The sequence below is a fragment of the Mustela erminea genome, chromosome 10 (genome assembly GCF_009829155.1).
Source record: "Mustela erminea isolate mMusErm1 chromosome 10, mMusErm1.Pri, whole genome shotgun sequence".
Lineage (NCBI taxonomy): Eukaryota > Metazoa > Chordata > Mammalia > Carnivora > Mustelidae > Mustela > Mustela erminea.
In genome coordinates this window covers 66,713,057-66,723,784 of record NC_045623.1, presented here as the reverse complement: position 1 = coordinate 66,723,784, position 10,728 = coordinate 66,713,057, and positions in this window count along the sequence as shown.

The following is a 10,728-nucleotide window of genomic DNA, read 5'->3' as shown; positions in this document are numbered from 1 at the left end:
ATTTCATACCCACTAGGGTATCTATAATTTTTTTTTAATGAAAAACAAAATAGAAAAGAATAAATGTTGGTGAAGATGTAGAGAAATTGGAACACTCACACATTGCTGGTAAGAATATAAAATGGTTCAGCCACTGTAGAAAACAGTTTGATGATTCCTCATTACATTTAACATAGGATTACCGTATGACCAGCAATTCCACTCCTAGGCATATACCCAAAAGAACATTGTTGTGGAAACAATCCAAATGTTCATCAATGGATGAATGGATAAGCAAACTATGCTTGTAAACACATCTGCATTCACACAATGGAATACCCATTCAGCCATAAAAAGGAATGAAGTTCTGATACACGTTACAAGCTGGATGAACTCAAGAACACTACGCTAAGTGACAGAAGTACATAAAAGGTCACGCATTGTATGATTCCACTTATATGATCTATCCTTGATAGGTAAATCCATAGAGACAGAAAGCAGATTGGTGGTAACCAGGGCCTAAGGGGAGAGGCCAATGGGGATTATCTGCTTAATGGCTATAGGTTTTCTTTTAGTGAAAAGTTTTTGGAATTAGATAAAAGTGATGGTTGTACAATATCATGGATGTACTAAATGCCACTGAATTACTCATTTTAAGTGGTTTATTTTATGTTACACGAGTTTTATTGCAATAAATTTTTTTTAATTTAATTAAAATTAAAGATTATCCTCTGAGTCCAAAGCCTGGGTTTACTTCACTGCACTTTGTAACTTTCATTGAGAACAATCCATAAAATGGCTTTAGTCATTTATGGAGCCTTTAAAGGTTGTAGCTCTGGTGTTATCAAGCTAAGGGACACCAGCAGGTCACCATCCCAGGATCCTCAATACTGTGCCTGCCAACTAAAGATGACAGCTTCTGTGGAGGCTTCTGTGGAGACTCAGTGAGAAGAGGGAAGAAGATAGAATGAACCAAAAAAGAAGTGATGATGATGATGAATGAAACACCCAACATACTTCTCCCACCACTTCCAGACTTCATTTTATTAAGTTGAAGGTGCCCTTTTTAAAAGAAAATAAGGAAAAACTCCTGAAGAATCCCAATATGGAACACAGTCATAAAGGGACAATAAAGCTGTTCTAGATAAAAATCTCATATACTGGGGGTGCCTGGGTGGCTCAGTGGGTTAAAGCCTCTGCCTTCAGCTCAGGTCATGATCCCAGGGTCCTGGGATCGGGCCCCACATCGGGCTCTCTGCTCAGCAGGGAGCCTGCTTCCTCCTCTCTGCCTGCCTCTCTGCCTACTTGTGATCTCTGTCAAATAAATAAATAAAATCTTTTTTAAAAAAAGAAAGAAAAGACACACCACAAACAGGGAGAAAATATTTGCAAATCATATATCCAATTAATGAACTGTATTCAGAATATATGAAGAACCCTTACAACTTAACAAAAAGAAAACAACCAAAGATTTTAAACGGACAAGCAATCTGAAGAGATACTTCACCAAAGAAAATATGCAGATGGAAAACAAGCATGTAAAAAGATGTTCATTATCATTTGTCATCAAGATGCAAATTATAAGCACACTGAGATAGCAGTACCACCCATTAGAATGGTTAAAATTTAAAAATAGAAAAATATCAAATGTTGGCAATGATGTGAAGCAACTGGAACTCCCATAAATAGTTGGTAGAAATGCAAAAAGGGGGGCACCTGGGTGGCTCAGTCAATTAAGGGACCGACTCTTGATTTTGGCTCAGGTCACGATCTCAGGGTCATGAGACCAAGCCCCCTGTGGAGTCCTGCATTAGGCTCCGGGTGCCATGGAGTTTGCTTCTCCCTCTTCCTCTGCTCCTCCCCTCCCCTACTCTCACTTGCTCTTGCTCTCTCTCTCTCAAATAAATAAAACAAAATGAAACCAGAGAGGGAGACAAACCATAAGAGACTCTTAATCATAGGAAACAAACTGAGGGTTGTTGGAGGGGAGGGGGCTGGGGGGCTGAGGTAACTGGGAGATGGACATTAAGGAGGGCACGTGATATAATGATGTAATGAGCACTGGGTATTATGTACGACTGATGAACCACAGACCTGTACCTCTGAAACTAATAATACATTATATGTTAATTAAAAAATAAAACTATTCCAAAATAAAAAATATAATTAAAAAGAAATGCAGAATGTTACAACCACTTTGGAAAACAATTTGCTATTTTCTTACAAAGTTAAAGATAACACTTATAGTACAACCCATACAAGCCAGTAATCCATTCCCAGCATGAGATGAAAATCTATGTTTACACAAAAACCTATACATGAAAATTTTTAGGAAACTTATTTGTGATCCTCGAAAATATAAAACCAGATATTTCTGAGCTGCAGAACAATAAACTGTGGTAAATCCACAGAACGGAATACTACTGGGCAATAACACAAAATTGATCCTTGATATACCTAACAACATGGGTAAGTCACATTGTATCATCTAAGTAATTGAAGCCAGACTCAAAAGACCACCTACTGTATGACCCCATGGATGTAACATTCTGGAAAAGACAAAATTATGGAGAACAGATCCGTGATCTCCAGGAGTTATGCATTGGAAAAGATTTGCCTGGAGTGAGGCCATTTTGGGGAGGAAGGGGCCATGATAGAGCTGTTCTGTATCTTGACTGTGGAAGTGTTTGCATGACTCTATGCATTTATCAAAACTCATAGATCTGTGCACTGTGAATTTTGCTGTATGCAAATTAAAAACAAAGAGTCAAATTGGTTATTCCTAAAAGTAGAGTCTCTTCTAAATGAAGCCTCAGGTTAATCAGACTCTCTCTAGAAATAGAAACCGATAAATTGTTGGGGAAGCCAAGTTCTACTACACTCATTTCCTCTCCCTCTCCTCTCCTCATCCTGTGTTTTCTCTCACTGTGAATGATGACACCACCGAGCTGGGATCCTAGGGGTTCTCCTAGGCTCCCTGTCTCCTCCACCCACACCCAGGCTCCGAGGCCTGTGGTTCCTATCTTCCAGGTGCTTCTCTCCATCTCCACACTGTGGCCCTCATCAGGCCTCATCATCTCTAGTCAGAATCACTGAGCCAGCCTCCCACCTGGGTCTCCTCCCTACAGCCACAGCGGTCTTTCTAAATCACTGATCCAACCATGTCGCTTTTCTTGCTGAAAGCCTTCTGAGTGCCTGTAGCTCTTTGGGGGCAAGAATTGTTTTAGGTGCCAGCCTAGCCCTAGTACTGAGCACAGACAGTGCCTGTTGTCCATGCACACTCAGTGAATTATGGCTGAATCCAGGCATAAGTTAATAGAGTGAGTGAATGAGTCACTAAAGGATGTGCAGGCCTTCCAGAAAGTCATTCAGAAAAGTAGTGTATCCAGAGGACCCGCTGTCTTGGTCCAACAATATTGATTGAGAACCTACCAGGCCCAGGAGCTGTCCTTAGGAGCCAAAGATTCATGGAGCTCCCCGACTTGTAGTGGACTCAAAGTCTTCAGCCAAGTCATACAAAGGAGTGCACATCTGGGAATCAGAGGAACTACCAAAGATAAGGTCCCGAAGGAGAAATGCTCCTCATGATGAGAGGCTGTGAAGTGGGAGGAGGAGGCTTGATGAAGTCACGGAAGGCTTCCCTGAGGAGGTGATGATTCGGTTGAAATCTCAGAGGACACAAAGTCCCTGTTTGAGGAGCCAAGGAAGAGCTTTCCAGCAGATGGTCAAGTGTGCGCCGAAGCACTGAGATGAGAGGAACAGAGATCCCTTCCAGGCAGTGAAGGACGGGGGCTGAGATTGGAAGCCACAGAGTGAGGCAGAAGGCACCAGATGAGACTGGGGAAGGGAAAGGAATGGGTCCAAAATGAATGAAGAATTTTAGGCTGAAGATTAACATGATCCAATCTGTTCTGAAAATACCATTCTACGTGTTGCGTGGAAAGTGGATGGAGAAAGAGGCGAGTGTGGATGCTGTTAGAATCGTCACGAGGAGCCCCAGAGAGCAAGGCTGGGGAGGCTGGACTCAGGCGGCTGGGTCAGTGGGGATGGACAGAAAGAGCTAAATGCAGATTTACTTAGGAAGGAAACCTGACAAGCCTGGGACCTGCGAGTGACAAGGAGGGAAGGGAAGGGAGAGGCCCAGTGTCTGGAAGTAGCAGTTTTCAAGTTTGGAACTTCCCTGGGTGGCCCAAGGCATTCCTCATCCTTAATGGTGGTTTCTGGAAGCAAGGTGCAGCAACGGTCAGTCCACTAAGTTACACCCCTGCCTCACTCCCATTTCTAGGCAAGTGCTCTTACAGAAAAAAGAAAAAGAAAGAAAGAAAGAAAGAAAGAAAGAAAGAAAGAAAGAAAGAAAGAAAGAGAAAGAAAGAAGAAAAAAAACTTGCTTTGGGTTTTTTGTTTTTGGGTTTTTTGAAAATAATTTTATTTTTTAAAAAATCAAACTTCGGGGGCACCTCGGTGGCGCAGTGGGTTGGGCCTCTGCCTTCGACTCAGGTCATGGTCTCAGGGTCCTGGGATGGAGCCCCACATCGGGCTCTCTGCTCAACGGGGAGCCTGTTTTCCTCTCTCTCTGCCTGCCTCTCTGCCTACTTGTGATCCCTCTATCTGTCAAATAAATAAAATCTTTTTAAAAAATCAAACTTTTTTCCTTTTTATTAATTTTTAAATTATGTTCAGTTAGCCACTGTTTAGTATATAATTAGTCCTCGATGCAGTGCTCAGTGATTCATTAGTTAAGTGTAACAACCAGTGCTCATCACAGTGTCCTCCTCAATACCCATCATCCTGTTACCCCTCCTCCCCTCTGAAATCCCCAGATTGTTTCTTGTGGCTCATTGTTTCTCATGGTTCGTCTCCCTCTCTGATTTCTCCCCCTTCAGATTCCCCTCCCTTCCCCTATGGCCCTCCGTGCTATTGCTTATGTTCCACACATGAGTGAAACCATATGATAATTGTTTGTCTCTGTTTGACTTACTTCACTTAACATAATCTCCTCCAGTTCCATCCATGTTGATGCAAATGGCGGGGATTCATCCTTTCTGATGGTTGAGTAATATTCCACTGTATATATGGATCACATCTTCTTTATCCATTCATCTGTTGAGGGGCATCTCGGCTCCTTCCATAATTTAGCTAGTGTGGACGTTGCTGCTATGAACATTGGACTGCATATGCCCCTTCTTTTCACTACATCTGTATCTTTGGGGTAAATACCCAGTAGAGCAGTTACTGGTCATAGAGTATCTCTGTTCTTAACATCTTGAGGAACCCCCATACTGTTTTCCAGAATGGCTGTATGAGCTTGCATTCCCACCAACAATGGAAGAGGGTTCCCCTTTCTCCACATTCTCACCAACATTTGTTGTTTCCTGTTTTGTTAATTTTTGCCATTCTAACTGGTGTGAGGTGGAATCTCATTGTGGTTTTGATTTGTATTTCCCTGATGGCTAATGACATTTTTTCATGTGTCTGTTAGCCATTTGTGTATCTTTTTTAGAGAAGTGTTTGTTCATGTCTTATGCCCATTTTTTAACTGGGTTATTTGGGTTTTTTGAGTGTTGAGTTTAAGAAGTTCTTTATAGCTCTTGGATACCAGCTCTTTATCTGTAATGTCATTTGCAAATATCTTCTTCCATTCCATGGCTTGTTTCTTAGTTTCATTGACTGTTTCCTCTGCTGTGCAGAAGCTTTTTATCTTGATGAAGTCCCAAAAGTTCCTTTTTGCTTTTATTTCACTTGCCTTTGGAGACCTGTTTTGAAAGAAGTTATTGTGGCTGAGGTCAAAGAGGTTACTGCCTATGTTCTCCTCTAGGATTTTGATGGATTCCTGTCTTACATTGAGGTCTTTCATCCAGTTTGAGTTTATCTTTGTGTATGGTGTAAGGGAATGGTCCAGTTTCATTCTTCTATATGTAGCTGTCCAATTTTCCCAGCCCCACTTATTGAAGAGACTGTTCCCCCCCCTTTGGATATTTTTTCCTGATTTGTCAAAGATTATTTGACCACAGAGTTGAGGACCCATATCTGAGCTCTCTACTCTGTTCCACTGGTCTATGTGTCTGTTTTTGTGCCAGTGCCATGCTGTCTTGGTGATCACAGGTTTGTAATATAGCTTAAAGTCAGGCAACATGATGCCCCCAGCTTTGTTTTTCTTTTTCATCCTTCCCTGGGCAATTCAGGTTCTTTTCTGGTTCCATACAAATTTTGGGAATATTTTTTCCAGCTCTTTGAAAAATGCCAATGGTATTTTAATAGGGATGACATTGAAAATGTAAATATCTCTGGGGAGGATAGACATTTTAACAGTTTTTATTCTTCCAATCCATGAGCATGGAATGTTTTTCCATCTTTTTGTGTCTTCCCCCATTTCTTCCATGAGTGTTCTGTAGTTTCTTGAGTATGGATCCTTCATTTTTTTAGTTAGGGTTATTCCTAGGCATCTTATGGGTTTTGTTGCTATTGTAAATGGAATTGATCCCTTAATTTCTTTTTCTCCAGTTACATTGTTAATGTATAGAAAAGCAACTGATTTCTGCGCATTGATTTTATATCCTACCACATTGCTGAATTTACTGTATGAGTTCTAGTAATTTGGGGGCTTTGATTTTCAGCACATCATGGTATTTGCAGAGAAATGGAATCAGACGATATAGTAGCCTCCTAACTGGTAGTCTTCCTGCTTTCACTCTTACTGGGTACCCACTCTCCCCAGTCTACTTTCTACGGAAAAGCCAGATTGAATTTTTTAAAAAATTAAGTGGCCCCATGTTACTCCTTTGCTCAGAACTTTCCAATGACTGCCTTTGACTCAGAGTAAGAGCAAAGTCCTGATTGTAGCCCACCAGGCCTGACATGGAGGTCCCCTCTTGTGTCTCTGACCTCCCCTCCCCACTTTGCTATCTCTTGAACTTACCAAGCATGCTCTAGTACTGGGGTCCTGCTGTTTGGGACTTTCCCCCCAGGTATCCACATATTCTGTCTCTTACCTCATTCAGGTCTCTGGCCCAACACTGCTTTACCAGGAAGGCCTTCCCTGACCACAGCATCCCACTGTGCTATCTACTATCTACTTGTTTTTCAGAGTACTCACCACCACATGGCATTTGTTTATATTCCTCGCCTTTCTCCCCCAACTAGAGCCTTAGTTTGGCTACTCTGAGCTACTTGCTATCCCTGTGAAAACTGGTTAAATATTTGCTGACAAAGAAAATAAGCCAGCTCCATCTTATTATTTAATTAAGAAGATCTAAAAGGGTAATATGGTCTTCTGATCTAATAAGAATAGTAATTGTGATTATTTATTATTATAGTTAATAGCAACCACAAAAACATTAACATTTTTGAAATAAGAATGATGGACTGCAGTATGCCAGGCCAATTTGGAAGACTGACTCCAAAATGCAATGTCCTTTTATAGCAGCCCAAAAGATACAAAGCCTTTTCTTGCTGTTCTCACATGACCTCTTCAGTGAGAACAGGGGGGTCAAACTGACCACTCATTATCTGGTGATGAACACAGCTGTCCTCTCCTAACTCTAGCTTTGTGGAAAATCCTGGTGACTTATTCATGTCTTAAAACATGAATAAATAAAAGTCCACTGAAACAGATTTATTTTTTCATTCACAAGCAGTATTTCCAAAGTTCGGAAGTTTTCCATTGGACTTATAAATTGAAATATGAAATCTTTTTAGTAAACTTGACTCACTAAATAAGTCTTAAGCTTGAAACATTTTTGGAGACAATGTATTATAATGTTCTGTTTTCCCAGAGGCAAAGGAGCAAAGCCTGACAGAATCATCAGGGGTTCCCAGTTTCAAAGAAGACAAAAGAAGTCTAGCTTCTTCAGGAGAGTCACAGGCTGAAATTAGCCAAGGAAAACCAGCAAGCTATTTCTAAGGTTTTGCTTCAAAAATACACACTCCTCTCACACATTCTGGGATTGTTGGCTTCAAACTGATAAAATATTCCTTCTTTGGGGCGGGGGGGGGGGGGGGGGGGGGTGAGGGGAGGAGAAAAAGAAAACTCCCAAGAAAACTAAGAGCCTGACTTTGAAGACAGATCTCCCTGCATCTGAATCCCTTCTCTATTAGCTGAGTGTCCTCGAGCAAATCATCTCACTTCTAACCTCAGGCTCCTCTTCCGGAAAACTGAGGTAAACGTCATGATAACCCTGGCAGATCAATGGCTATTAAAGAGACTTCGCATAGAGTCCAGGATCCAGCACCTAGCAGGTGCTTTAAAAAAAAAAAATGGTGGAAGTGATCGCTCTTTAAGCATCTCTCTATGGAAGCCCACTCAAGCCATCAGCACTTTTAAACGCAATGTATATAAAAGCAATCAATTTCTAAGAACATTTAGAAAATACAGAAAAATATGAAAAAATAAATCCTCCATCAATACTACGAAGAAAACCTCCCCCCAAAATGAGAAGTGGTGTGGACCACAGACATCTCCTCTAACAATTTCGAAATAGTGACCTCTGCTGGCCAGAGGGAAACGTGAGCTTTCCAGCCAACTCTTTCACAATTGAGCAAGGGTTGAGTCAGCCAGGCTTGGTCCCTGTCCCTGGAACAAAAACCAGGTGTTGCATTACAAGGACAGAAATCGTCACAAGGGTTACCACGATGTAATTGGGATGTTAACAAAATTAAAGGCCGGCCTTTCCATTTGCTCATCCGCCCAGAAGATTCTTTTTTCTTTTTTTTTTTTTCAAACCCGTGGTCTCCTATTTTTAAAATGTCATAATTGCATGCAAATGTTACAGCTGAAAAACAACGCAAGGGGCATTAAAAATCAATCTTCCATGTAAGCCTCAGATTTTCCAGCATGAAGATCCAAAAGCAGAAGTGGTGACAAATGTGTAGAAAACAGAGTGAAAAAGTCAGAATGCATCATTAAGAATATTACAACAAAAGGAGGGAAAAAAATCTTGGGGAATTCATGTCTGATTCAGCGGGAGTAAACAGCCAACTACAAAGGAGGCTTTAAAGAGCCCTGCAGACTTCTTATACATAGGACCCAGAAATCCAACTAGGAAGCCGCCACGATCCTTCTCTTCAAGCAGAAGTGTACTTGATGGAAGAGGCTACTTAAGAGTGTGCTGGCGGGGCCACTGAGACATGAAACACATTCCCACCACGTCAGGTGTGAAATAAAACAGAGCTTACAAACTGGCAGCCATAGGGCTGTGTAGTTTGCTTTGGCACGGGCTCTATTTTTTTTTTTTTAATTAATTAGTTTCCAACACTTCAGAAATGGAGATTTCACATCAAAATCTGAATTTGTGCCTCCTTATAAACAGATGGGGAGATCTAGTCCTCTCTGGCCAACACACTCCCATAGCGACAAGCAGGGGCAAGCAGTGGTGGGTCCTCCTCCAGCACACCCTCTGGTTTGCTGTTTCCCCATCCAGTCCTCCTCGCTTGTCACGTTACCTGTCTGCAAGCCCTTGGGTCTGAGACCCTGGGTTTCAAAAGCCCCAAGGCACTGGGGATGAACTCAATTCCATTCAAGCAAGTATCAACCACATTCAAGGCACTTAATATAGGCACAGGGGTTATAAGGAGTAAGACATGATCCCCGAACCCCAGGAACTCCAAGGTCACAGTTTCCAAGGAGAGCTAGTAAACTTGAAGTTATAATACATTACCACATATGCACTGAAAAGGCATAGAAGTGGTAAAGACTAATGATTAAATTCCCTATCTAGCTTTCTGAGATGGTACTTTGCTCACTTATTTCAGTCTTTCTTCTTTTCTCTATGCACTTAAGGGTATAAATTTCCCTCTAAGCACGGCATTAGCTAGATCTTCTAAGTGTCAACCTGTATTTTCATGATCACCCAATTAAAATCATTTTTCCCAGGGTGCCTGGGTGGCTCAATGTTAAGCCTCTGCCTTCAGCTCAGGTCATGATCTCAGGGTCCTGGGATCAAGCCCCGCATCGGGCTCTCTGCTCAGCAGGGAGCCTGCTTCCCCCTCTGTCTCTGCCTGCTTCTCTGCCTACTTGTGATCTCTGTCTGTCAAATAAATAAATAAATAAAAATTGCTCCTGTTTATAAATAAATAAATAAATAAATAAATAAATAAAATCATTTTCCCACACATGTGGTTTCTTCTTTGACCTGGGGGCTATTTAAAGGTGTATTTCTTCATTTCCCAACGTGCAGAATATTCTAACACTCTTAACTGATCTCTACCTTGACTATCTTGTGGTCAGACATACTCTAAATGATTTTAATCCTTTGAGATCTGTTGAGACTTGCTTTATGGACCCACATCTGGCCAGATGTTCCATAGGTGCCTACTGGGTCAAGGTTGCTGATCGTGTCACTCAAATATTCTACAGCCTTCCTGACTTCTAAAATCCACTTATTCTACCAGTGGCTAAGAGAGGTACATAGAAGACCTTACAATATGGCGGACTCATTTATTCCTCCTTGTAAGTGGCTCTGTCCTTTTTTGTGGATTTTTGAAAATTGAGGTATAAAATACAGAAACCTTACATATACAGTTCAATGAATGCTCATATGTATACACCCACAGTCCAAATCAAGCTACAGAACATTTCCAGCACCTCAGATTTCCAAGTCAATATGCTACCCCTCTCCGTTACCACTATTCTGACTTAGGGTGAAAACATTTCCCCTGTTCTTTAAACACATACAAATGCAATCACAGTATATATCCCTTTGTGCCTGGCTTCTTTTGCTAAATATTATGTCTAAGAACTATGTCTACATTCAC